Raw genomic sequence first — 25,773 nt, 5'->3', positions numbered from 1 at the left:
TTATTACATTCATCCACTGGAATATAAATTATTGTTATATTAATAGAATAAATTATTATTATGTATAAATAAAAATTATTATATGATCGATTTTATTGTGGGAGTGCTTTTATTTAAATACTTCGAAAACGAATAAAGCTTTATTAGTTATTATTGGATATTATGTATATTTTTGTTCCTGGGCATTTATTTTCGATCACAAAGAATTTTTCCTATGAGTATAATTTTACAAAAATAAAATTTTTATAGTATAATAATTGGTCGCTAATATATCCAAGAAATTTTCTTATTGTGAATTCCAGATAGATAATGCGAAATAGCATGATTTCTGGGCTTGATTGATTCCGAGTTACTAAAAGGACTTGATGCAACTTTCATTTAATATACTACTCTAGAAATTTTTTCATGGCTTAATCATGCTTATCTTAACAACTTTGTTATTTATACGAAAATACATGTTCTCTTTCATGCGACTAGAAGAAAATCCATTTTGTTAAGCCCATTACTTTCCTAATGTGATAAAATTCAAAATAAGACTTTAATTTAATGAATTGGACTAATATACTGGAACCAATTGTACCAATTGAACCAATAGCATTGTATAAATTAAAGCTTGAAGCACACAGGTTTAAAACGTGCAAGAAAGTGAACTTATGGTTTAATAAATTTGACTGCCTCAAGAATTAATTAATTTAAGTTATTTTTATATTCTTAAAAAAAAGAGATGTGTCGTGGGACACCAGGTAGAAACTATTTTCGCTATAAATTTGAATCTGATAACGTTCCACCATTACCGCAAGAACACGGCCGCTTTGAGCATACTATTAGTATTTTTGAAATCTTTATACCTACGAATGGCCATTATTGAAAGAAAATTTATTACAGAAAAGCTGAGTATCGCCTCTGTCACGTTTCTGATGTTTGAAAAACGATATCTTATCAACGCATATTGGATATTATTTTCAATAAATAGTAGAATTCGCATATTGTGAATAAAATAGCACTGTGCTATATGAAGGTATATAATTCGTAAATAAAATTGTATAACCTACTCATTAATAAAAAGTACAAATATATTATATGTTATATAGTAGTTCATTCTATATATATATATATATATATATATATATATATATATATATATATATATATATATATATATATATATATATACATATACATATTATATATATATATTATATATATTCATGTAATAAGTATGACTGATTGTACTTACAAGATTACAGCAAGTAGATTTATACTTGTATACCTGTGTTTCATGTAATCAATTCTGTTCCAATAGGGAATATTCATGAAATTTATATTTGGTTCAAATATTTTTTTTCCGTAACTTTATTGTCTGGACATTTGAACTAAACCATTATTTTAGTAATTAATATCTGTTAAATTACTTAAAATTAATTAATAAAAGTACAAAGTATGTGAGAGAAATTCAAATTTCTAAAATGGAAATTCAAATTTTAAATGGTTATATATAATGTTATTACTTCTATGGGCTTGTCAGACTTGTTGGCATACTTATATTTTGTATGATATTACCATGGATATATACTACAATTACTACATACGTGGGTATTACACTTTTAATGAAAAGTACATTAAACTGGCAAAAACTGACAGATCTCTATTATTACGTCATCAACAGACAGCGCCAAAAGAACTGCGTTTAATCATCTCAAAATTATTCTCTATTTTAAATATTTTTACACTTAATTACACCATTTTTAAACAGTATTTATATTGTTTATGGTATAAACAATGATTTAAAAATATATAAAAAATACATGAATGTTCCCTATTTATCGTATCGTGTTAAATCTAGCTCTATTTCGCTGGCGCCGCAAAATACGGAAATCGCATTTAAAAAATTCCAAAATTAGGTACTTTTTAGGTGCTAATTGGGTACAAAAGTCAGAAATAAGGTGCTCTGTAAATTACACCGCAACTCAATAATCAAAGTTACTTTGCTAGCATTAAGTTATGCTAGAAAATATTGAATATAATATAATGAAATAATAAATGTTTAGGAAACACAATTAGGTGCTTATTAAGTGCTAAATGGTCAGGATCGTGAAATTATCTAATTAATAAACGAAAGCCTAGAATTTCGCAAAACAAAGAATCTAGAAATCAGGTCTCTCTAAAAATAGGTACTAATACATTTTTTCGAAAAAAGTTAGCTTTCAGAGGAAATGCGACTTAAAAATATGTAATTATTGCATTTTGTTTAGTTCAAAGTCATGTACACAGGCGAATTTCCTCTATTGCCCTTGACAACTTTTGGCCAAAGTATTTTTCTGTAGTTAGCGTAAAGAAAAGTGTTAGAAATTCTATTTCTTACCGTTTAGAATCTAAATTGGCTATTAAAGAAACCCGAATAACTAGGTCCAATCTGATGTCAGAACATGATGCCCTCTATCCTCAAACTTGGCAATATTTGTTTAAGTTATTTTTTGATTATTTTACTACAAAACGAGATATTTAGATATATAAATTAAAATGGCCCAGTTTGTATATACACTTTAAAAAAACGATACCATATACTGAATAGGTAATTATTTTGCTCAAAAGCACCTCAACTGTATTTATTCTGCGATATATATAAAATAAAAATAAAACAAATAATTTGGTTAAAATAATTCAGTAAATTTTACCCATAAAATAATATAACGTTTAACCTCTTCAAAATTACTGCAGTAACTTTTATGGTAACACAATACATAAAATACATTAAGTATATTACTACAGTAAAACAACTTTACCAGTTAGTTGATAAATAATTCACAGTAAATTTTTATTACAATTAAACTTTAAAGAATTTTGTGATAATTACAGTGAATTCTTGTGAAGTCTAGCATTTGGAAAAATCTACCGCAATTATTTAAAAGTAATTTTGAGTTTATCAAACAAAAAAATAACAATGGTTAATGGCAATGTAACGAAATTTATATGAAATTTTAATGAACGATTAATTGCAATAAGTTTTGCACTTTTTGATGTGGAAAACTACAGGTGTGTTCGAAAAAATTTTCAAATTTCCTCGTCCTTACGATTTAATCTTTACGGATTATTTCAGTAAATTTTTTCGAAACATGAATTTTCTGCCAATAAATCTACTAATAATAGAACTTTTTGAGGGCTTAACTTTGCATGCGGTATCATCCGAATTGCCCATAATTTTTTGTTGTTTTTAACTCGCATTTAAGAACATCAACCATCATGAAAAATTCAAATTACTTGAAACATTTTTTCGTAAAACTTTCCCAATTCAAATAATTTTGATAAATTGTAAACTTGTAACTGAGATCACCGATTTGATTATTATTTTGTTTGGTAGGGAAAACTTGATCATCGATCACACTCCAATTTTATACTAGCTTTTACCCACGGCTTCGCTTGTGATAATGATTCATTTCAATGTATTCCATAAATGAGTCATTCAATGAATCGATGATTCATTTAGAAAATTAATTTGAAAGACTTACATTACCTTGGAAAATAACGCGGGCAAATGTCGCTTGTAATAATGATGCATTTAGTGAATCATTGATTCATTTAGTGATCCTGCCTCTACCCCACTTACCCCTCTATATACTGCAATATAGACAATGTCAATATCAATCCTCTTTTTCACCCCTTAGGGGTAAATTTTTGGAAAATCCTTTCTTATCGTATGCCTACGTCATATTAAGAACACTCTCTCCAAGTTTCAGGTCTCTACGACTGATCAGCCATTTAGGACAAAGCATTATATATATATATATAGACATATGAAAGATATTTATGGTGGGAGCGCATTTAAGAGTATATGAAACTATAGTTAATCAAGTTAAAATATAATTATTTTTTATTAGTTGTTGGTTGATTATATAAACTATTTTACGGAAAATAAACTTTCTCGTGAATACGCTATATTTAAATATAGACAGATAAATATATTTAGAATCTATATCTTTTAAATATATAGAAATATATTTAAAAGATATAGACAGAGCTAAATTCTCCAGTTATAGCCTAGTTTACCATAATTTTGAATATCATTGGAAAACTCATGCATAGTTAAAATCAAACCTTTCCATTTCACTTTTGTCAATTGCGTACATGTGGAAGGTCTAGGCTTAGACTGACAATCGGCAGTATTGTTTACGTTATGACATTGGGGCTGGCTGTACTGTTTGTAACCTAAATACGATGGAAAATTTACAGCATTTATAACTTGTGTCACGTGTGTCTAGTTTACTCATATGCAAGAAGATGCTTCCTATCTTCTATGAGATGGGATGATATAAGCTATGTCAAAAGGATTTTTAATTTCCTCAAAACTATACTATTTTCAAGAGCGTTCGTTCTTAATGAGTGACTACATCATACTCAATTTTGTCCTCTTTTTTGCTAAGTATAATTTTATATTAAACACACTTTATACACAACATTATATATAAAGTAGGTATAACGTTCTACAATTCTAGATATAATAAGTGTGTTGTGTTGTGTATGAGTGTTGTACATATTAAATGTATATGTATTATGTATATGTGAGTGTGAATGTATATTATTATAAACTTATATAACCAAATATTTCAATGTATTTGTATAATAAAATTATTTACAGATATACATATATTGTTTGTAATATGTTTCAATTAGGTATTTTACATAATTTCTGATAATGGATTTTCACATATATAAGTACACAGTGTCACACTCATTCGTCAGTCAAGTCATTCAATAATAGGGTATTCTACTATTTGAAAAAGCACTTCAAAATGTTGATTTTGCTAATAAAAAGCCAACAATAATTTATTTCAGAAAGATACATACTCTTTCTTGCCAAAAAGTTAAATTCACTAGTTACTTTTGTAAATGTATTTGGGACCACTCCTAATTTGGTTTGTCATAATGTTGTTGGGATCATCTGCTTTAGTACTAAGCAGTAAATGATGATAAAGAAAATTGAAGAACATTCATTTGTATAAAAGACAATCACATATGTGTAGATTCTTGGAAAATATCTACCGATTGCTGCAATCATTTTTTTATTCGATAGAGAATTAATCCCAAATAAATTGCATTAGATATTTCTCTGAAATATGTTTATGGTGGAAGCGCATTGAAGAGCATATGAAACGTTATTAAAATAGTGTGAAGCTTTTGGACTTAAAAAAATTATTTGTTTTGCAAAAGACTTTTTTGTTTTGCAATTGTTTATTTTAATGAACTTAAAGGAAGAATATGGATATTTTTGAGAAAATGCTCTTAGAAACTACATATTAATTCGAACAATGCTTCGTATATTGTCATCTTTCAATCAGGTCTAGTGTATAATAACAATACATTTAAAAATGTTTGTTCGTATAAGTATTATATTGCGGGAATTTATTGCCTTAAAGACCTAAAATAGCCTCAGCTGACTAATAATAAAATTTCACTGCCTAAACGCTGTACCTTTAGGCATCTGACTGAGCTAGTGGAATTGCATTCAAAACATACTTCCGTATAGTAAATTCATTATTGACTTATAAACTTAGCGCATACAGCCCGCTTGATTTTTGACATTTGTATGAAAGTGTATAAGGCGTAACCAATTCTGTCCCCGATACGCTTAGGGTAGCAGGTTCGATTCCCGCCGTCGCAACAAAATTAATTTAATTAATAGTTGTGATGGGCTGATATAATGCATGGTATATGCATGAAGGAGGTGCACTCAGCCGCTGAAATTGAGGAGCTAAAAAATGAAATTATCAGCGGAAAGGTGGTAAAACACATATATGGTATTACAATGGGCTCTATAGCCTAAATGTGTGCTTCGTGGACAGCCAATATAACCTAACCTAGCCTAACCTTTGAAAGTGTATATACAATTTGTGTCACCCTGTAAGGTACACCACTACATATTCACAAATGAACATACATAAACTAACACATACTGATAGAGGATTTAAAATATATTGTCGATGTTATATATTTAATAATACTATACATACACAACAATGTCTATATGTATAATACGTGTGTGTACAAACAATCGCCATAACTTACGATTACATCATTAACAGACATGCGCATAAGAAATAATATAACATTGAAATGTAGCGCGTATCTATGAAGCGCATGGCTATACGATTATATTGTAATAGTAAATTAGTTGAATTCAAACCATTGTTCAAGTGAGTTTGTAATTCTCTAACACAACAAAATATTTTTATTTATTATTGTACGAACTGTTGTGTAAATACCCATTCACTTATATTATATTTTACCAACAAGCCAGTGTCAACATTAATATAGAGGAATTATATTATTCTTTGTGCTAATTAGTCAAGTTAGTCTTTAACACGTGTCAATAACATCGAAAAGATCCTCCAATGTGTTTTTTTAAAATATCGTGATTGTTGTGATTACATTTTTGAGTGCTTTTTTCCTTCATCATTTCCACAATAAATTTTATTCTCTCCACCAATTTTAATACACAGTGTTAGTATTTTTTTTAATATTACGTAAGGTTAATTTTTATTTTATATTTAAAAAAATGTTTGATGTAATTGTTACATAAATGTTTGCGTTTTTTGTGTGTTTTTTTGGAGTAGTGATATCATCATTGTATGTTTACATAACCTATTATTCCATTCTGGAAAATTGTATATATATTATAGTTTCAAGGCTTTTTCAATTATAAAAATATAACAATTTTCTAATTATTGATTAAATACATATAGCGGTTATGTAAGTTTTCATAAATTTTAAAAATAAAATGATTCATAGTGATTTCAACAAAATAATATATAAAAATAAACATTAACATATTTTTTCTGATAACATTGATAACATGAGTGTTTATATTTATTATTATTATTATTATTATTAATGATAATCACTTTTAATCCTTGTTTTATCGTTGTTGAGCCATACTTTTAAGTACAATCAAAAAAGAACAATTTTTTGTATTGTTACATAAACTATTATTTTTTTTAAATTGTCATTTTTTTGATCGCAATTAAGTTAATATTAATAATATTAGATTTAAAAACCTTGATGTTATGTAATACATATTTAAATTATTTCGGAATGGTGTCAAAAAATATATGACGTTTAATTTTCTATATAGACAAAAAGTTTTTCAAATTTTTTATTTTGCGCATATTTTATTTTTATTTTCTGATTACTCATGTGTAATTACTTAATTATTAATCATCGCTTTATTAGTAATATTCGAAAATAATTCTATGCGATATTTCAAATAATGATTGTTACATTATGAATATTTTTTGTTAGTTGTAACAGGATGACCTTATTTTTATTTACAAGGTTGCAATCTTTCAAATAAAAAAACCCTATTTAAGAAACCTGTTTAATAGGCTATATACAATTTTCCAATGTGAAAATATTACCTAAATTTGATTAAACAAGTTTTACAGAAAGTTATATAATTTAGTAGTGGCATGACAAATAAAATCCTTTGGGATTTTTCATGATTAATTTTATTATAAGTTTAGATGTAATTAGAAATTATTAACGAGAATGATTTCATTTTTCAAATTCCGAGCTTGTGAATCATCTATGTACACGTGTTTTAATTTTCACGTGCATTAAAATATCAAAACTGCGCAAGCAATGTGATAATATAAACCGGCCACGAATTTTCATTTTGTGGAATTAGTTTGAAAATAAATTTGGTATAATATGGAATAAAGTAATGCTTTGAAAGCGCACAGCCTCAATCTCACAAAAAATATACAAGTTTTAAGACCGACCTAAGGAATTAAAACTTCGTTCGAAAAAAATTTCGTTCAAAGAACTAATATCTATTCAGGTTCCGAATAGAACTACTATAACCGGTTAAACTGGGTTTCTGCAGTCGTTGAATAAGTAGATGAATATTATGTACTATATCCTAACGTTTGCCGATTTTTGCTTGATATTGCAAAGGAATCGTCATTAATGAAGAATTAATTGCGAAACCCAATAATCACGAAATCACAATTATTTGATGGCATTAGCTTATGGCTGACATATTGACTGTTATTCGTCTCAGTAATTCCTACAAACAAATAACGTAAAACATAAAACCGGATGGAGTAGAATAGCTGCCGAATATTGTTCTTTTTTGAGAAATACCACGCAGTTAGACTATCTGACCGGCGTTTGATGACTAATTTAAGAAGAAACATGTTTCTGCAAGCGTCTCTATTGAAGGTTTGCGGATGATGTCAATTAAATCACGCAATGCAAATGCATCCACAAACTGGTCTACAGCGTAGATTTAGAAGTTAAGTCCATATTGCTTTGAATACCGGCTTAATTATTCTAATTTTCATTGTAATGCTCTTGCCTATCGAATCGAACCAATATAAATCTTAAAACTTTAATTTTATATAAATTTAAAAGTATTTGTGTTCGGTCCTCAATCTAAACTCGTCATATATTTGGATCGTTCGCCATTAAGCTCAGGATGATAATAGATAACGTATTAAAATTGAGTAAAAAATGTTATGTAATAGTTCATTAAAATGAGTTATATTTGGATCATTGGTAGTTGATAATGAATCCAATGTAAACAACAATTAATATTGACCTCTTTATTATGTTCAAGACGAAGCGTAGGCATTCCAAAATCACAATGGAAATTCAAAACCAATCCAATTATTCATAAAAATGTTTGAATAATGCCAAGCCAAGCATTTATAATTAATTTCGATTAAAAATTTATGTTTTTCTTGGCAACAAAGATTTATTTAATTCGCGTGTAGACCATATAATTAGACAAATAAATAAATGAGTTTAACAAACTTTTTACAAATAATTATCTTTTTTATTGCTAAAAAAATAATAACTTTGTCTCTTGACTCTAATTTAACGCAAACATAATCTAAAGTCAATGAACTTTTAAACTTGAAATGAATTACAATATTTTGTGATAGTAACAAAAGCAACAATCAGCATGTAGCCTAGCTAACTTATAAATTGTATACGATTGTATAGATGTAGGTACAGTCAGCAACATAATAAAATTATCACTGTTTTATTATATTTGTGACTTATACTATACCAGCAGTTACTCACCTGACTCTCTGGAAAATTTCAACTTTTAACTGCGGCCTGATAAGCTTTATTTGGTGTCCATTTTAGCAGCAAAATTTACAGATATATGAATAAACGTTTCAAGAGTTACATAAAAATTATATCATATCTTTAAATACATTTTATATCTATTCCAAGATTCTGTATTCATTCTATATTCATTCTATATACATTCTATATCCATCCTATCGTATTTATGGAGAAAAGTGTTTCGTATATTTATTTCAAGATATTCTATATCTATTCTATATACATTCTATAAACATACATCCTATCGCGTTTATGGAAAAATGTGTTTCGTTTAAAAAAAGAACATTTTTTGAGCTTGAACTTTTCTTCTATCTGATTTGGCCAAACTTATACGTCGATTTTCGGCTAACTAACTTCTTCGCTGAAATCTCTTTAATTTTTTATTTTTTGTACACTAAAAATACTATTTTCTTAAATAGAAAAAAGAAGACAAAATATATTTAGTCGATTTGTCATTTATTAAAGATTTCTGCAGTTTTGCCTAGTAGCATAAGCTTTTGAATTAACTTTTTTGATAAATGCAAGCGATTCTAGAAGTTCACTATCCATTTGACAACATTTTTGAAAACAAAGTCAACTAATTTGACCTTTTTGTTTGTATGTTATTTTAATGGCGCTAGTCTATTTACACATGAGTTTTCCAATCTTTTATGTATCTAAACTCTACAGGAAATTAGTTAATTATTCATCGATGATTTTTTTAATTCACGTGATAAAATTGTACATGTTTTGTTTTTGTATTTATAGTTGCTATATCCGCTTCAACAATTCCAATTTCAAGAAAAATTGTGATTTGAAAATAATCAAACGTTGATTGCTTATTAAGTCATTAATTTAAAGTTTAACGAGACTTTTGGAGAGAAGCATAATAAAAGCGTGAATATAACCTAAATAATATTATATAATTCGCAGAAATCGCATTTTATAGGAATGTATACTAAGAAAAAAAAAACCTCAATGAAACAGGGTGGAGCATTTAGTGTAGAAATACAAGAACATTCATTGCGTTATTCATTGAAATGATACTGATCATATTAGTTATTTCGAACTGAGAAATGCTACTTAATAACTATTAGACACTCACATTACGTAAACTTACTGGCCCAAAATTATTTCAATTGCATTCTAATATTGAGTTAATACGTAAATTTTAAAATGAGAAATTTTTATTTGATTTAACTTTTATAAGATTCCTATTTTAGAGAGCTTTAAATGCTTCACTTATTTCAATTCACCTAGTTCTTTGGTTAGTTTAGGTAAGGTAAGAGTGGCTGTCCTGGGTGTGATACCGAAAAAGGGTTGCCCCATCCCCGACCACTACTCCATGAACCATTTGGAGCTGTTTAAGAACAGCAGGAGAGCTTTGATGTCGATGGACTTTAGGTCGGAGAGGTCGTCAAAGAGAGGCTAGCTCAAGTAGATCCATCTCCTCATGGCAAGAGCTGGGCAGTGACAGAGAGGATGAGACATTGTCTCGTCCTCCCCACCACTGTGACAGCTCCTGCAGTAGTCGTGATACGCTGCCAGGCCTAGGCGTTCAGTTCTTTGGTTTTGAAATAAAAATAATTGCTTTGTTTTAAATTTTTTGGTCAAGAAATGTATTTGCTCTGTAGTATTGATTTTATATCAGAAAATAGTATTAAATATTAGTGGATACCTGCGATGATTGATATTGATTTTATTGTGAGAGACAATCTGTTGGTATTTTTGCATCTACTATACCTTATATGATCATTGTTTATATGAATTTTTATTAAGGACATATGTCCTTCATATGAATACTGCGTGATTATATTTTATGTTAATTTGTTTATTTACTGATTTCATTCGAATTTTGTTGTTTTGAGTTTTAATCAACTACATAACAACAACAAAAAGAACAAATATCTAAAAATAGCTCAGAAAAAGATTTACATATAGAATCAAACATTTAATTGTCACAATTAAATCAGGAAAACTATTTGAGGATTTTTGAGGCATTTTTATTGAGAATTTTTAAGCTATCATTATTCAGTTCTTATATTTTTTTAACTCTTCACTGCGCTTCCACCACATACTTAACATCCATCAGAAAATAATATGCAAATCTAGAAATAAATAAAAATTCTTCGGAATAGGCTAGATTGTTAAGGATTGCAAAGCATAGTAAAAATTCAAACGTTTTGAACTTTGACACCCCTTTTTTTGTAAGGGACTAAAATTGTGCATTTAATTGTGCAGCCATAAGGCCCAAAGTCGCCTTGGATAAAATTACTGGCTACGTGTCTGATCAATCGAAAGATTTAACTAATTTGGCAACCTCACTCGATTATTCAATTCATAATTGTTTACAAACATAGAAATGGACAACAATGATAGTTGAATGTTGTGTGTACAAACGATGTGTATGCAAATAGATATATCGCGAAATATACCTACGTATTAACGAATCATCACACTATAGAAAGTTACGTTGCCTCCTTTGTGATGATTACGTATTTGATTTTGAATTTCCCTTTAAACTGTTAAGGGCCATTCATTAATTACGCAAGCATAATTTGGATGGTTTTCTTACGAAAGATTCAATCTCGTTTTGCTGCATAATAAAAAGTTGTTAGAAAATAACAATACATACATTATTTCTTAAATTAAATTTCAACTCATACAATCTTACGTAAGAAGGTAATCACATTTTCACCACCCTTCCCCCCGTAAGCACATGAATAAATGTTTTAAACCACCCTTTCCTCCAAAATTGTTACGTAATTAATGAATTAACCCCCTCCCCCTTATAACTATCTATATCGATATTCCGTTTGGTCTGTCATAAAAAGTCGCCAAAATCAAGATTATTTAACGTTTTAAAATTGTCACTGAATAGAATTTTTCAAAGAATTTCACCATAATATGTATTATAATAATTAAAACTGTTTAATCAGTTAAACAAAAATTTTATATCAAATTACGGTTGGTGATACTAAATATGCTGATAACAAATATTTTTACATAATAGTTTATCAGTTGTATGAGTCATAAATATCAATTATTTTGAAATTTTAATTAAAAGTAAAAGATTATACAACAGCTGTTAGATATTATTAAATTGTTCAAACTGTTGCGTTTCAAAAATTATATGAAACAAAAATTTTTAACGAGTAGTTTTCCAGCTACGGACGATCAAAGCTACTTCACGATCAAAGCTATATTATAGTTTTAGTATATGACTAGGAAAATGGCTTTCTGTGAAACATTTTTCAAACCGCCCTCAAAATGTTTTCTGATCGTTGTGATCAAAAACTCTCGCAGCCACAAAACGTTTTAAATAGTTTTTTTCGATCTACGGGCTATATAATTATAATGTATGTTTAGCATTAATTACCCACAACTCAAAACTAAACATTTTAGGGCGGTTTGAAAAAGTTTCACAGGAAGCCGTTTTCCTATCTAATCTTGTGGGGTCCTTTTTTAATATATTGCAACTAGCCTAAATGATTTTATAAACATCCAATATCAATCAAATGATGTAATGTATAAAAATAATGATTATTTTTATAAGTGGTTCTTAAAATGTAAAGATTCGGTGAACTAACCGACATACCAAATACTAAATAAACGTAACAACACAAGCCATTAAATAATATAGAACGAACATACATCGAGAAGGGTTGAAACCCTAAAAGAGTATTGATGATTTTCATCTTCTAGAACAAGTAGATACTAGAACTGGAAGGTTGTGCTTGTATAATAACATCACATACGTTTGTTGCTTGTTAGATACATTATCCAGACGTCAATTACTATTATGTATGAAAAATATTATCATGTTACGTTACATATACCACGTATGTGAGCGTTGTGAGAGTTATGAGGTTGTTGTTAAGAGCTTAGAAAATCAATACAGCTGACATTACAAAGCAACAAAAATAGTTTTATCTATAGGTTTATTCAATTTCATTCACAAATTTGTATTTTATAGAGGAATAAGTAATTAAAACTTCTGTAACTACACGGTAGGAAATGCATGGCGTTTACTACAATGTTAGTATGATGTAGAGACAGACACATGCATTATCTATGTTAGCATAAGTACTATTACAGTATTGACTAGACTCTAGAGGTATCGACCAGAAGTATTGTATTTATCGCTAGCCAGTACGGACTAGACGTCCATACTGCATTGGCTCGTCCGTCATAGCTATTGCTAATTTTGTTATTCCCCCAATGTTCAAATCAGTATGGCGTTCAAATCGATATTGGCATAGTGATAACCACAAAAGGTTTCTAGCCATATCCTCTTATTGTAGAATCACCCATGCATTGGTTTTCACCAATTTACTTGCATCATCCGTTGGTTTGTAGGAAAGTTTTTTAGTTGGTAATGCCTTGTTAAATACATGACAAGCAATTATATAATGATGCCGCCGTCTTCTTTGATACTTCCATTTTGTACAGTGATGGCTTAAGAATTTTGTCTCATGAATTTATATTATTTTTAATCCTTATTGGAAATTTTTCTGCTTTACTATTGTAAAAACTTGCCATATTTGTTTTGGAAATATTAATATTGCAATTTATATCCTTCGTTCTATAAGACACTTTATATTTAAAACAATTAATGATTAAATTTTCTTCAAACTAGCAATCCTAAAAACTTCAATGAAAGGAAAAAAGCTTCATATAGAAACAAATAGACGCTTTAAATTATCACGTATTTTAACCCTCGAACCTAAAAGAGGGATGTTTTAAGGTTGACAGCTATGTGTGTGTCTGTCCGAATACCTGTCTATCTGTGGAATCGTAGCTCCTAAACGAGTGAACCAATTTTGATTGTTTTGTTTTGTTTGAAAGTTAATGGAGAGTGTTCTTAGCAATGCTTCAAGTGCGAGTTTAGGCTTCCGTATCCGAAACATAAGCCGGAAGTTTTTTTAAATTTTGTTAATTTCACTTCTTCATCGAGAGGCTAAACTCATTTTGAGAAACTTCTTGTGAGAAACTTTTAATACACACTAGAACCATCCTTTATGAAACGCTATAAAAATTTTGCTCTGTAAGTTTCTTTTTCTTGTAAATTGTTTAGTTGAATCAAACTAAAATCACAAAAAAGAGAAACAAATTTAAAAAAGTTTTTACAGTTGCAACTGAAAAATAGAAGTTTTAGTCACACAAAATTTATTTTCAAAATGATATGATCAACAAAACTTTGTATCTGTCATGTGTATTTGAACATTTGATAAAATAAAAGTTTTTCATAAAATTAAATAATTTTGATGGAAAAGTTTTTCACAACATTGTCGAAAACACGAAAATCTTCTTTTTATAAAGTTTCTTCATTAATCATATTCCAAATTGATATCCGCTTTAACAAGCCATAGTGGATATTATTATCCTTAGAGACCAGATGAATAACTTACTGATTAAGTAGGTAAATTACTAAATACTTCATAAATTAGACAATTAATTATTATTATAAAGTTATGAGATTCAAATTTATCGTATAATTTGTCTCGAGCCTAAAATTTGCTAAAAGATCTCTTTAAAGTTTACAAAACGCAAGATATAGAATCATATTTCGGTTTTCGTTGTGAAAACAAACAAACTTTCTATCTCTAAATTTTGTAGGTCTTTCAATATGTATAGCTCTTGACGATATAGGTGTTAACAGTTGAGAGAAATCACTTTGAGCTTCATTGATTTTATTTGAATCAAGTACAAAAAAGATTCAGGTCAATAACGCCATTTATTTATTTAGTCAACCATAATATTTCTAATTTATTTAGAAAATTTTGTGGTTTTTTATGACTAATAATAATAATTTTGAAGGTTTTTGTTTGGCTAATTTATATTAATTAAATATATTTTATAAAAAGGTAATTTAATTAAACGACGCTCTAAACTTACAAAAATAATTTTAAAGAAATTTTCTTTTAAACAAAGTATTAAAATTTATTAAACTCTTTTGACGTGATAGTCGCCCTAGTAGCTAAGGCATTGCCTATTCCGTCCGCGGTTTGCTTAGTGTAGCGAGTTCGATTCCCGCCGTCGCAACAAATCTTTTTTAATTAATTTAATTAATAGTTGTGATGGGCTGGTGTAGTGCATAGTATATGCATGAAGGAAGTGCACTCAGCCTCTGAAAATAATTGAGGAGCAGATAAATCAAATTATAAGCGAAAAAGGTGGTAAAACACATATATGGTATCACAATGGGATCTATAGCCTAAATGTGTCCTTCGTGCACAGCCAATATAACCTAGGACGTGATCTTCTTAAGTATATATTAAGATTAAGAGTGGGAGCTTTTCCTTGTCTTTTAAGGATCATTTTTAAATCCCTTAAATATTAATATTTTATGAATATGTTGGCGAAAAACGAAATATTTTTTTTTTCATATTTAATTGCTTATGCAATTTTTTATTTGCTGAAGAACCATTGTGGCAAATTTTTCTATACATCATTTCGAATCTAACGAGCTATCACACGTATTTTTACGTCCATTATTTCTTTGTTTAACCAATTTAAATTGTCGACTAGATTAGTTATTTATTTTTGTTAATTTACTATTTTTAACGTTATTTCAACATTCATTTTGATACATGAAAAGAAATCTTATATAAACGTCTCATTAAATGTAGGTATTTCATATTCAATTGCCGCAATTTTTTGTATTTAGAACAAAAAACCATTCTTTTTTTTTTAGTTCAACTAAACATAATACAATAAATACAAACATACTAAATCAATTTAATATTAGATAGTATGCAGTATATATGTTTGGTATAGTTTTAATATTATAGATGTAACTATTATAATTACGTTTAATTTACTTTTTAAACTAGGTCGATATATTAAACAGTTTGTAAAATAATCAAAGTATCAATCGAAAATATGTATTAAATTGTCACATTTCAGTTTAAATCTCCCCATAAGTTTTTGAAATTTCTAAAAACACTTCGACACAAAACAGTCAACTTTTTCTCAAAAATTGATGAATTTTTGTTTAGAAAATGCTTAGGTTCGGCTAGGTTATATTAGCTGTCCACGAACGACACACTTAGTATTTTACCACCTTTTAGCTGATAATTTCATTTATCAGCTCCTTATCAGACGAAATTAGTTACGCCTTAACCAACTGAGCTAATAGGGTGACTAATAACAACTAATGAAAAATGCTTGAAATTAAAACTTTTTAATATATTATTGGGAAAATATGTTTTCCATGCGCCAAACTTTGCTTTAAAATAAAACTTCCATAACAGGCGTTAACTGTCTTTCAGCAAACTTTGAATAAATAGAGAGGTGCTAGGAAACCATAGTAATTTACAATAATATTTTGTCAATTGCATGAATGAAGTATCTTATAAAAAATTGTGCCCACTCCTTGAATAGCCTATTCATTTTACAATCCAATGCTATTTTTAAGCATATTTATGATTGCCATAAGAGATTTTCCGAAAAGATTTTAATATTTTGTTTTCTTAACTTTCCATATTTTATCATTCAATTTCACTTGCCTTATCAGTAGGAGGGGCACAGTTTGAACATTTATACGAAGGGATAGCGGTTTAAACATTTCCATTTTTGGGACCGCCGATTTGGACAGTAAGCGGGAAAATGATTTTTGTAATCAAAGATAGATTTATCTTTTCATTTGAAAATCACATAGATGCAAACAGGTCAATTTTTAAGCTGGTATTCAAATTAATTATTTGTCTGATACACATTACTTAAATGTTGCAGTTTCCACACTACTCCCATTGCTTAGTGTTATCGAGTACCTTGAGATTACGTTTACCATAATTATGACTTTTTGCTTTTAAAAAATATACGCTGACTTTGGCGTTCATTTTCTTTTAAAAAAAAGTAACTTTTAATGAGTACGTAATATGTGTACAGTGATAACTGAAATTGAATTTATAATTTGTGACATTCTCATCTTCAACAGCTCAAGAACTCTCTGTATTTAGTTTATAATAATTATAATAATAGTTAGTAAACTTTACCTATCAGAATATGTTGTTATATGTTATGAGGTGGTAACAAACTATAATGTATTAAACTGTCGTACAGTTGATTGTACTCTATTCAGTTTGTTGTCTTTGTCTAATACGTCTGTCTATTTTAATAATAATTTGTGTGAAAACAATAAAATAATGATTCTGAAACAATTTGTCAAATGTTGAAACAATATGCTTGCTTGCCATGTATATGTGTATGTTTCATTTTATATATTTGTTTATTTGACAGGCAATTAGCAACTATATGGCTTTTGTTTATTTGCTTAAAATAGATTATTACATTCGTCTACAATATGTTTCAAGACCGCGAAGTCTGCACAGTGTGCGGACGGAGTCCTAATTTAAAATATTATACAGAATGTTCGATTTACATCTAGGCATATAAATATCACGAGTAAGACAGAATACATGCATTAAGCAATGCATCTAAGTGAGAGTTATTATATATGTTGAAGCTTCGATATGCCTTGAGATAGTTGTAAGACGCTTGGAGAGTGGGAGTTTCTTAGTTGAATAAATGAACTACAACAGATAAGCCATGGAAGTCGCACATGCCTGGTATAGAAAATATTCAATATCAGTGTGTTATTTGATTTTCAAAAATTTCGAAAATATTTTCTATTTTTTTTCGAGAGTGTTTCACAAGACTACTAGTTATCTTTAATAGTTTTGGAGCGGTTATAATATTAAATAGGATACATACAGATTATAAAACGGTTTTATTATTTTTATTTTTAGCTAAACACCTTAGCAATTTTAGTTAAACTTTTTTAAGATTAAAAAATTATTTTTGTGGTTATTTACTACAAATGCAATGAAAATTAATTTATTTATTCATGAAATTTCTTTACAAACATTTATTGGTATTTTTTGGCTCAGATTTTAAAGTGTTTTAAAGCGTACTTTCACATTGAATAGATAAGAATTGATTACGTATTTATATTGAATTGATTTGGCACAGGTAATATTTTCATATAACAGTTTAATATTTCTTGGTATTGATTTTGCGTTGTTCAAAAAATTATTAATAAATGTTTACTAAATGTTTTTCGAAAATATATATTCGTCATAATTTCATAAAATATATGGCGTGCTTTCGTACAAAAACACTAACTCAGACACGTCAATCTATCAAAAAGGCAAATAAAATCTTTAATCTTTATGAGTCATTTCCATTATTTCAAGCTTTTAACCGACTTCAAACAAAAACGGAATAGGTTAGCAACTTCACTGTATTTTTTTTCTATGTGTTACCTCAGAACTTTCGATTGTGTGAACCGATTTTCTTTATCTATTTGAAATCTGGTGCTTCCCGTGTAATCCCATTTCATTTTGGTCCAGTTTTGACAACGGCATTCATGAGAAAACCATAAAAGTCTTAAACTTGCATTAAGTATGCACGAAAAGAGGACGAAGAACTCAATATCACGCCAACCGATTTCAATGTTTCTTTTTGTAGTGACAAATTAATTAGTGTACTTCAGATTCACTAAAAATCACAAAATTAAAAAACTTTTTATAAAAATAAAATCAATTTCAAAAGAATAACTTTTACAAAACAAATTAATTTGCACTAAAAAATAAAAAAATAACGATAATATAATTATTATTGTTTTTAGTTAAACTTATTGTTTTTTTGAAGTTGGTGTCAGTCAAGCTAATGTAGCAAACTCTTCTGTCAGAGTTGTTTCCTTGGCTGACATCGACTCTAGAAATAACAATAATTTTAACTACATTATGTTAAAACTTTTTCTTTTGAAGTCGGTTTTATTTTTGTAAAAAGTTTTTTTTATTAATTTGACGCACATATTTCATTTTCCTAGAAATACTGTATTACTCACCGAGGGACAAAAAGTAAAGATTATCTCAGGTGTCATACTGTCATAGACATTGTGTTCTGGGGCTTCTATACTCTCGTGGCATGTGTACTATTTTTCGTACCACTACTGGGAGGAAGTGGTACCTTCGTTTCACATAGCGCATGCCCGCAGGCACGAAGAAACTATTTTACCACACATAATTGAAGACCTCATTTTACAATAAATTAAAAACAAAATATTTATTATAAAAAAAAATAAAACAAATCGTTGATCTAAATTCATTAAAAAAATGTTAAATCGGATTGTCAATTAGTAGAGCGAAACCAAAATGAAATGATTCCAATTATATCGGTTATATATAATTTTTTCTTAATGTGTTAATTAGTAAAAAATAATAATCTGAAATTTTGTTAGAAATTTTAAATACAACGGACAACTAATAAACATAAACATAAAATAATAACCTTAAAAAATAATTTATAATTTGTTGAGTGAGATACACTCGCAAGTCTCAAGAATTTATTTAGTGTCATTCTATAAATATTAGGTCATTGACATTTGAACATCTTAATGTTTCCTTTGAAAATATATATCTCTTCTCTATGTATTAAAAATGCGAAAGTAAGGATGTTTGTTTGTTTGTTTGTTACGTTTTCACGCTAAAACTAGCAAATGGTTTTTAATGAAACTGTACAGCAATGTAGCTTATACTTCAGAAGAACACGTGAGCTATAATTTATAAAGATATATTTTTTAAAAATAACATTTAATCTGACATTTACTATTTTAAATTTTTACAGAAATCTGTAATTTATGATGACGCAGATCCATAATCATCATTTTGAGCCATAAATTAAAGTATTCTGTAAAAATTTAAAATAGTAAATGTCAAACCATTCATGGCCAACTTTTCTGATATACTCAAAGAACTATGACAATTTTACATTTAAGAAAATTGAAAACTGTGCACATCAAGATAAAGCGGTGTTTTTTACTTTATAGCCCGGTGAAACGGGCGGGTATCAAGCTAGTTTTTAATAATATGATTTATACATTATAAATTATAAGATAAATTAATAAGTTATTTTGGTTTTACTATATTATAATTTTTAAGGAGGATATGAATGTATATAGTCTAGGAGGTAGTTCCAATGAATTTACGTTTACATACTTTTCGTTTATTCCTGTATTAATCTATAAAACATTTAAAAAATTGGTGGCGAATTCGGTTCTCAGTTGAAATTGAAATTCAATGTCGAAAAATTGAAGTTTTGCATTGAAATTTGTCCAGAGGCAGATCTTGTCGAACTTCTCGTATTTTGAATAAATTGAAAGAAGCGAAAAATTACACAGGAGCTAAGACTCGAACTTGCAGTCGTCTTTAAACTTATTTAATTACGGAATTAGATACGAATACGAAATTTTTGGTGCGAGGGATAACTACACATTTTTCTAGAGCGGTGGTTTTTGGACTTAAATTTAAAATATGGTTATAAAAACTAAAAATATGCTTTATTTGGTAACCTTTGAAACACGAAGTAAAAAATAATTTTTATAATACTCAAAAATTCAATGTTAAAAAATTTCTCGATATGACAGACTAATAATTATAAGAATGCTTGTAGAAAGCATTCCACGCATTTAACATTGAATTTTACAATATCTAAAGCAATGTGGTGATCATAATTAAAGGTGATAAGAACGAAATAAAGAGAAATTCGAATTACATTCATAATTAAAATAGTTCATTGTACATACTGCACGTGTGGTCCCCTTTTACAAAGTAACATACACCTGAAAACAATCTTACAGAAACAGAACAGTTTATAATAAATACGTCTAATCATTCAACATTTCTTTAATGACTTTAGATATTCACGCATTTAGAATATTGTTGCAATATGTACAAACAAATTTAAAAAACATGAGTCAATGTAAAACATGATCATCCTGTAAATGTCATAGATAAATTTTACTGGATAAGAGAATTCTGTGAAAAAAAAGAGAAAATTACGATTTTCTCTGTTCGTTACTTAGTTAAGCAATTTAAAAAAGTAATAATTTGGCCAGGAAATTTTAGAATTATTCAGCTGAAAAAATCTGGAAAATTCAGGGAATTGTAGACCACGGGTGCCATCCATGTATAATTGTCAATGGTCTGTGTGAAATTTTAAAAATTATGTGCTATTCTCAAATAACGGAATAATTGGGTATAATATAAAAATTTCACATCTGCGAGAATAAAATATATTCGCTGCCTTTTCAACAAAAACAACAAAAACAACACTGCTGAAAGATAGGGATCGATGTCTTTCATTCTAAAAAATGCTTTGCTACTTATGAACACAAATAATCTTCTTCTTATGGAAGTATATTCCATGCGGTGACAGTTTCCTGCGGGTGCTGTGGATTCTTTCGAGATTATTTATAATAACCAAAAATTTCTTGTTTCAAATAGGGTTATTATTTTTTTTGAGAACATAAAGTCATGACCTAACAAACAATTATAAAAATAAATTATTTTTAGGTAAAAAAAAAAAAAAAGCAATTTATTAAAAAAATAGTTTACTAAAAATCTTATACATTGGTTTTATAGCACGCCTACAAACTGTACACTTACGTAAAGAAAAAAACTCATTAGTCATGCAATCATATCCACTTATACATTATAAAAACTGTGCAGATGATATTTTAATATACAGGGTGAGTCGTAAGTGATAGAGTTTTTTGAAAGGGTTGGTAGGGGTTGAAATTCTAAAGCAAAAAAAAGTCCTTGGACATTTTTTAGCTACCCAAATTTTTTCCCCATTTGCTTGAATTTTTTCTTTATTGACTCGCTCTACGGTAGTGAGGGGGGAGAGCTTGCTCTCCTCACGGCTCACTGCTGCCGCTGCGTTCGCACCTCACCATTTCTTATTCCGTTAGCGCGCTTCAGAAATTGGTTACTTTATTTAATAAGTATTTAATTAACGATGGGTCTAAGTATTTAATTAACGATGGGTCTAAGTATTTAATTAACGATGGAAAAATTTATATGGACTTTCCGTCTTAGAATTGCTTCCTCTATACACCCTTTCAAAAAATCCATGGTTTACATCTCACCCTATATGGGTACCTAATACACATACCGGATGTTCTAAAATAATGATTCATAAATTGATAAAACATAAATCATCTCTAACATTAATAATCCTACAAAGCTGCTTAAATGTCCTTTAACTGTACTGAGAAATAGTTTTGTAAGTTTTGTAACACTTCTTTATAATTTATTGGTAAAATGATTATTCAAGAAACTAACTTTTAACGTTAGGAAAATAATGCAAATAGTCTTTCAACGTAGTATATCAGCTTTAAGCAAAATTGTGACAATACTTATTGATAATTAAGATACAAAATTTCCAAAATAACGCATCTTTTCTCCTTATTGATGCATAATTAACAAATGATTTTCTGGGGAGCAATTCTTGAAAATTGCGAGATATCAAGAACAATTAAAAAACCCTGTTAATTCGTAAGCTAGTTGTCGTGTCAATCAAAACGGAAGAAAGGTATAAATAAAAGCAAAAAACGACTTCATATCGCTATTAAATCTATTACCATCCTACAAATGTATCCTTCCAATTTCCGACCAAATAATAAAAAGCACACTTTTTTCTAATTCCAGTTTATGGCTCAATCTTCCCAACCTCATATTGCAATATCAAGTGATCAATTATAATATATATTCGAGTTCAGAGTGATAGAAATATAAATTGAGACTTATTACTTAATTGAATCAGCTATATCAATCCAAGAACCAAAATTTACAATACCAGTAACAACAACATTCATTCCAATACCTATTGTTTTATATTTAAAACATTACACACTTAAATGGAAGTATTTATATATAAATTATTAAACTTATTATTATATTTTAAAATACCAACCTTTTTCACGAATATTCCACTTTTAATTATCATGTTTAACATTACATAAATAGTTACTTTACTTGTATACATTATGTAATAATGTTCGTTGCTTGGAATATTATATACAAAAGATTGTTTTTAATCCGCATTGGATGTTCTATTTTGCAAAACTTAGCAAATACATAATATTGTAAAATTTGTAAATTATATTTACAATGTAATAAATAGTAATATTCATTCTTAAATAAACAGATTTATCTATATATTAGAAATTGGACGGATTTTGACCTTTCTTAAATGTCAAGCTTATTTTTTTTTTTAAATCGGTCAAGGTAGTTTTTGAATGAATTTCGGATAAGAATAAGTTTTTTGATAAATTTTTTGTGGAACATATTACAATATATATTCCGACTGATAGTAATTTGTACAACAGCCTTAAAATTGGTTTTAGCAGGTGTTGAATAAATACATTAATATTCAGAAACAATAGTAATATACAGCAATAATGTTCAGTGAATGAATAAACTCTCATATAAAATATAGACCACCCTTTTAATGATCTAATCATTTGATAGACCACTGTTTGATTTCATTATTGACTTTCCCAAAAATGAAATTATTATTTCACTTTGGAACATAATTTGCGACCCATGATAAACATGTCTGTTAAAATATCTAACATTGTGGACAGATTTAGTATTTCGTTTTCTACCTAAACACCAACACTCTCGTAAAGAGGGCTATGTGAACAACCAGGCACGGTTGCACTCGCATATTACTTGATTTAATTGTTATCGTAAAACAATAAGATTAATGACTTAAAATATTTCAAAAATCATTTCTTAAATTGTTAATGAAAATAATAGAAATTATTTGGCACTGATTCAAATTAATAATAAAATATGAAAATGCTTTTGTGTTAACAACATTTTTTCATTGTTTTAACAGAATTATTAATTATTAATATTAATTAGCTTTGTTATTAGTAAAATACATGAAATGTTTTTGAGCATACTTCACGTTCAATTTCAATTATAATTTGTTCCAGAAGTGTTAAATGATTTAAGAATAATTCGATAAAATATAGATTAGGTAAAGTACATTTATTCGTTCTGGATCATTTAAGGATTTTAATATTTTTCGTTTTAAATAAACAAAGTTCATCGTTTTAATAAACAAGGATTTACAAAAAAAAAAATAGTTGATGTATTTTATCATTCACATCGTGTTTTCGTTATATCAGTTATATCTTAAAAATAAAAAGTTTTTAGCCAAATGTTTGAACTTTATTTCTTATTTCTGTGAAAGGAAAATTTTCAATATTATTGTTCATTCGAAACTTTATTTGGAAACTGGAAAATGAAAAATAACTTTTTACCAAAAGTTTATCCTTTTTCCTGATTTTTGTGCAAAAGCCTTATTAATTTATTTTTATTTTTGCAAAAAATATGGTTTTGAAATTATCCATCTAAGAAAATAATAATTACACAATCATTTAATCGGAAAACTTTAGTAAATTAAATGTTACGTGCTTGTATTGAAAGTTTATGATTTAGATTTCAAGTAGGCTTAAAATAATACCTAATCTATAAATAATAATAATTATTGATTCTCAATAAATGAATTTTATTGAAAATCAAAGAAGCAAAAAATAATAATTTTATATCGATGACTTAATAACTTCTTGGAAACTCAATTTAAACATCGATAACACAGAAGTATGTAAGAACATTTTTTTTATACATTTTTTTTATGTATAATTAGCTATTTCTATTTTATTTGACAGTTTATTCTAAACATGTATAGTCCAGTAGCTAGATGCAAGTTTACTGCGTGTGGATAACTGTTATTCGGTCATGTGTCCAGTAAAACTTTTTGGAGAGTATCTTTTTAAATGGCCACACTATCCATTAATGTGTTTTTTAAATTATTATGTGATTAATAATTGGACGTCAAAATTATTAATTAATTTAATTTTTGTTGTGACGTTAGGAATCGAATCCGCTTCCCTAGGGTGAAATGTATTATGCTTATATTACTGTATTTCGATAATTATAATGTAAACACTTGTTTCTCATTAGACATTAATGATTCATTATCACATAATTCACAGTGACAGTAATTTGAACAAAAGCAATGTTTGCGTGATATAAATACTTGAATACCCACTATACTTAAAGATTTATTGAATTCTAATCAGTAGGTGATTGTAATTGATATTTATTGTTTTCAAGTGTTTTAATGGATTCAATATTTATACAAATAAATATATGATGTAATCGTATAGGTATTTGTTAAAATAATTATTAAATAGCCAAAAATATGCAATGATTCATTAAATGCATTTTATTAGATTCTTCTTTATTTTTATAATCATTCAATAAAATGTCATTTCTGAAAGTACATGACTAAAATTAACTCAGATTTAGAATCCATATCAGCTGCGTACAGTCATTATATCTAATGTTAATTTTTTTTAAAACCATTACTTTTTTCTATATAAAATTTTAAAGAACCGATTCCAGTTAATATTTCAAGAGTCAGTGCTTTCAAATTATTCTTACCTTTTCTTTCCAGTTTTGGAAAAATGTTTTTACGTTTGGTTTCATAAGGAAAATATGAAGGTCGTATCGCCTATATGAGCAGTGTGAACTTATTTTTGTATAATATAAATACACACAAATTTTTTGTCACGAATAACAATGAAAAGACAATGTCCTAGGCTGTATGTTTAGACGACTAGGTTCGATTCTCGGCTACTGTAAAATTATTTTGTTTCTTTCTACTTGTTTAAAAGAATTCTATTTATACAAGTTTAACTGTATTCGGATTTGTTACGGAACTCTAACAATTAATTAAATTATATATTTATTATAAAACATATTCAGAGCATAATAATAAATTATACAATTGTTTTAG

General features: G+C 28.0%; 1 protein-coding gene across 1 annotated transcript in view; it reads left to right on the top strand.

Moving 5' to 3' along the window:
• The first annotated feature begins 6,265 nt into the window (after window positions 1-6,265).
• Window positions 6,266-25,773, top strand: part of LOC123295553 (LON peptidase N-terminal domain and RING finger protein 3) — a 66,892-nt gene continuing 47,384 nt past the window's right edge. The window contains exon 1 of the mRNA XM_044876942.1: window positions 6,266-6,495. The gene's annotated coding sequence lies outside the window, so the exon portion shown is untranslated. The remainder of the gene's footprint in view (window positions 6,496-25,773) is intronic.

Source organism: Chrysoperla carnea, chromosome 3 (genome assembly GCF_905475395.1).
Source record: "Chrysoperla carnea chromosome 3, inChrCarn1.1, whole genome shotgun sequence".
NCBI classification, from domain to species: Eukaryota; Metazoa; Arthropoda; class Insecta; order Neuroptera; family Chrysopidae; genus Chrysoperla; species Chrysoperla carnea.
This window is presented reverse-complemented; position numbering and strand designations above follow the sequence as displayed.